The sequence below is a fragment of the Muntiacus reevesi genome, chromosome 1, assembly GCF_963930625.1.
Source record: "Muntiacus reevesi chromosome 1, mMunRee1.1, whole genome shotgun sequence".
NCBI classification, from domain to species: domain Eukaryota; kingdom Metazoa; phylum Chordata; class Mammalia; order Artiodactyla; family Cervidae; genus Muntiacus; species Muntiacus reevesi.
The window spans coordinates 254,048,630-254,054,016 of NC_089249.1; positions in this window are offsets into that span (position 1 = coordinate 254,048,630).

A 5,387-nucleotide genomic window follows, 5' to 3' on the forward strand; every position below is an offset into this window, starting at 1 on the left:
CTCTTCTAATATTGCATTCTTGTAAAGCATGGATCAAGAAACTGCACCGTGTCCTCAGGGAGAGAAGGAAGCTAGGCCTAGATGTTCTCAAATAAAATATATTAATATAATGATTATAAAGGTGCTTTGATGAGGAGAAATACATCAGGGAATATTTGGCTGGTAGGCCTCAATAACTTCTATTAAGTTATTTGAAGGAATATTTACCAGTAACTATAATGTTTACTTTTAAACAAGTATTTCTCTCCATGGATTTTCCACAAACCGTATCAATTTCATCAGACTTTTTAATCTCTTCTCATGAAACCTACATTTTCAGCTATAATAACCATAGAAGTGAGTACAAGAGTCCCAACAAGATTGAGATTTTTGGCAAATTTGAAAACATTTCTCCACTTTAATGCTAGCATAAAAATAGATTCCCACCATGGGTATGGACCTCAGTCTACCAGAAATGAGGCTTCTGCTAAAATTCCATTATTCATTGGCTGATTGAATTGAAAACCAAGATCTCTCTTTTGGAGAGTCTCAATTGTAGCAATGTTTCATTATGAAATGATATGGCAAATGTATTATTAGATTAATTAGATAATTAGAAAAATTTACAGCTGCACCCTTAGACAGTACATTTAGTGTCTCTGTGTTAATGAGGCAGACCATAAACTCTCCAAAAATGAAATTTACAGAAACATTTGTTTGTCTGATATTTATTGTGAAAGCTTTTTAGAAAAGGCCTTGTACTCTAAGAAACTAGACTCTTGTGGATGGTAATCAAAGGCCTGTTTTTATAGTCTTGATTTTGTATTTTTTATTCATAATCATACACAAAAATGTATTGTATATTTGTACTTTTATATGCATATCTTTAGTTCAGTTGTAAGATATTTATTACTGGTTTTCATAATTGAACCACTAATGAGGTGGTAGAATTGTAGCCTTGCGTCTCCACCAGGCAAAATACAAATCAAAAATCTTGTTACTCTCAAAGGCAGTTGTTATTTCATTTTTTTCTTCTTTTTTCATTATTAGGGCATACAAGATTATTTTCTAAGAGATTAGATATTATTTTCAGCCATTTAAGTATTCTTTCAAATATCTTCCTAATAAGGAAGGGAATATTTTCTCCTGTTGTCAAAAAGCACAGCTGTGAGTTTTTCTAATTGCTCAATTAATCTAATGATACACTTTCCCTATCATTATCAAACTAATATGTTTCAGCACCCAAGCTGTATTCTTTACTGGAGCTGTCTTGTTTGTTTTTGATAGTATTGACTTCTGAAATTATGTACATGCTTATTACAATTCAGTAACATAAGCTCCATATTTTATATTATAAATGGATTGGTTTTTCAATCTGGAAAAATGTTACTTTATGCAAAATATCTCAACTAACAATAACTTTAGCATTTCACCTTTGTTTGAATTTCAGCTACAACTTTCTTGGAATTACCTATTATCTAAATTAAATATATATATAAAAGAAATGTTACCACCATAATAGCGAGCAATAAGCAAAAGAATAAATGGGCATAGGAAACATTTCTTCTTTTAAAGAATTATTATAAAGTATGCTTATTTTCTAATGTAAAATAATTTGCATCAGAAAATAAATTGCTATATGTTGTTGTAATTGATTTTCATACATTTTCTTTTCATGATATTTTAGAGGAAATAGCACATGAGCTTCCCTATCAGATTAATAAAACTTCTTCAGAAATGAAACTGTTTCATGAATACCTTTTAATATTATTATGTATTTTTCCTGTTTCAAGTGCTAGGTTTGGTGAGATGATTGCTTCTTTGCTCTTGCTCAGAGATTGCTTGTCCAATGATCCTTACAGTCTATTCTTTTCAGTGATGTCCGTTTTCACCCTAAACACCTTAGTTAAGCTCCTGCTTTAGTTCAGGGACACTGTAGGACCTTTTACAGGCATTGTCTCCTTGAATTCTCTGGTTGACCCTTCAGCATTGTTGTGTTTCACAGGGAAAAGAACTAAGACTTGGAATAAGGGACTTGAAAGGAGAAAGAATCAGTAAATAATGAGACCAAGATGCCAACCTAATCTTGTTTCAGAGGCCATGTAGTTTATCTCTATGTTATGTTGCCAAGTACCATATTGGATTTATTACCTGTAGTGTTGAATTTCTGACTCATTCAACCTGCTCTAAAATGAACCACACATCTCTGGCTCTTAGTCTTAGAGAACTTTAAGCCTTACTAAAGTGGAATTTTTGATCAGCTTGTTGATTTCTCTTTGAAATTTGTTCAGAGTTCCTCTCCTGTTCCCATCATGTCATTACAAGTTGGTAAGTTTGATCTTTGTTCTAGTTATAAAGATGGATCTGTGAACAGTTCTTCTCATAAGATCCCGTGTATTTCCTCTATCCCCTACATTCAGTTCAGTTCAGTCGCTCTGTCATGTCCGACACCTTGCAACCCCATGAATTGCCGCAAGCCAGGCCTCCTTGTCCATCACCAACTCCCGCAGTTTACTCAAACTCATGTCCATCGAGTCGGGGATGTCATCCAGCCATCTCATCCTCTGTCGTCCGCTTCTCCTCCTGCCTCCAATCCAGACTTTATTTTTTGGGGCTCCAGAATCACTGCAGATGATGATTGCAGCCATGAAATTAAAAGAGCTTACTCCTTGGAAGGAAAGTTATGACCAACCTAGATAGCATGTTAAAAAGCAGATACATTACTTTGCCAACAAAGATCCGTCTTACTTTGCCAACAAAGGTCCGTCTAGTCAAGGCTATGGTTTTTCCAGTGGTGATGTATGGATGTGAGAGTTGGACTGTGAAGAAAGCTGAGCGCCGAAAAATTGATGCTTTTGAACTGTGGTGTTGGGGAAGATTCTTTAGTGTTACTTGGACTGTAAGGAAATCCAACCAGTCCATCCTGAAGGAGATAGGTCCTGGGTGTTCATTGGAAGGACTGATGCTGAAGCTGAAACTCCAATCCCCTACATTAATAAGTGGTAAATAAGCTTATATATACCATGCTTGACTTCTGCAATTGGATGTTTGGGCATACAAGAAAAATATTTCGACTTGGCATGCCATTTTAGTGGTACATTGGTCAATATTAAATATACAAAACAACTAATTAAAAAGAAAACATACTGCCCATTTTATCCATTATTAAAAAAAATTGAAGAGAAAAAATACTTTTATGGTGCCTTTCTGAAAAAAAAATAAATAAAATGCCTTTCTGCTAGTTTCCTTTATTGTTAGAATTAGTAATTAACCAATCAAGCTTCTGCCATTATTTTCTGCTTTTCTTTAACATTGAAAGTAATATCTATAGGATGAAAAGTTTACTGGAAATATTCATTCTTTAAACCATTTTACAATTTATACATTTATATGCATCTCATTATTTTTATTATTTCTATTTTGATCCCCATAATATGTTTAGAAGTGTGAGCAACAGTGCTCACATTAAAACAAAAAATTTCATACTTGAACCCTTGCTTCATGTCAATGTTTGTGCAAGTATCAGGAAAAAAAAGAGTACCCTATTGAACAATGTATCAGCTGTAGCTTTAGAAGTCATAATCAGACTGCAGTGTGTTTCATGGCCATTTTTAATATTACTCATGATAGGATAATACACCTTCAGTCTCTGATTCCAAATGTCAAATAAAAAACCTATTTTTCTATATTAGAACCATTGTTTGAAAAGAGAAATCAAAGCTAACTCAGCCAAGAAAATTTAAAACTAAGTGCTTTTGCATGACACACAGGGGCATTTTTTTTTTTTTAAGTATATCTTATTCCTTCAACCACTTTGGGTGACATGATAGTTAAAAGCCCATCAACCTGAACTTGAAGTTATGTCTTGACCACTGTCAGTAGTTTGAGGAGGATATTATTCACATGCCATTCAAGACCTAAGCATGTTTTTATCACCACTGCCAACAAAGCCATAAATAACAAATGTCATGTGTCAAATTCCTGGTTTATATCAGAAGAATACCAATAGGCCAAAAAAAAAAAAAAAAAAGAATAAAAATGCAATCTAGTTTAGTTGATTTCAAAGTCTTAGACTTGTCCTGACTATTAGCCTGAGTCTCTCTGGAGAAACAAAATTTTGCTTGTGTCTCAATTTCTCAACTGAAAAATGAAGGCTTTTGGCCAGATAATATTTCAAGATTCTCAGACTTTAAAATCCTATCATTTCGTACTTGAAGCTTTAGCCATTGTGTATGAAAACTACTTTTAAAATTCCCTATGTCCTCCAAAATGATGATTTTTTTTTTAAACAGACTGTAGTCATGGCCCATGCAAACTTTTCTTTCTTCACGTTGTTTTACTGTAAGAAATGTTATCTTGAAAAGTACTCCTCCACATTCTGTATATTTGCTTTGTAGCTCATGGTCTTGCTCTTATTCAGCTAAGTAAACAAACATTCCAATGGGGTTAAGGATTAATGGCAAGGAATTGCATGACTATACAGCACGCAACCTTGAGGGAAGAGATCAAGGGAAATGTCAGTCAAACACCTGCCCTTAGTGCAGTTGCTAATTAATTCGTGAACATTGACTCGGGTTGCAGATTTGCTAGTGTACAAGGGAATCAAGTCCCATCCTATAAATACTGCCTTGATTTAATGAGGCTTTAATAGGATTAAATGGTTTTAACTTTATGACTCCATGTTTTTGATTATATGGTTGTATAGTGCTTTTTGATATGGAGAGATGTGGATTTCACTGAGTTTCAACAGTAGACTCTAAATAAAAGGTGAGGGGAGAATGTGTTATTAACTCAATAACTTAATTTTCTGGAATCTTAAAATAATATGAAAGATTAAATTGGTCTCAGGCTACCTAGAAGTAAACATGATACATTACTCAGATTCCTCGTCTAAAGTAATTTTCATTTAGTTAAGTAGACTGCTTTTTATTACTCTGAATTAGAGCTATTTTGCCATATTGAAGTCTCAAATGTATGCAGAGCTTGACTCTAAATCATTTTTCAAATTATATTTCACTATCATATTTGAAGATGGTATACTGATGGCAGCTGTTGTTAGTCTATAAATCTTTCACTATAAAATAATATCTTTGTGGATTTGTAATTGGTTGCTGTAGGTTCCTATTATTAAAATTTCATTTTGACTCTTAGAAAAACTGAAAAATGATTTTGTCATTCTGTCATTTTGGGTGTTAGAATGATATTGTTAAATAATCAAACCAGTGAAGTTTCCAGACTCAGTTCAGACTATTATAATTATTAATATTATTACTATTGTCATCATTGTTATCATTATTATTTTTCATATTATTCTCCAGTGTAAATCAATTTAAACGTTGTGTGTTTATCTTAAGATAAAGACTAAAAGTATTCATTGTGACCTACGTTATCGATCCAGCCCATCTTTA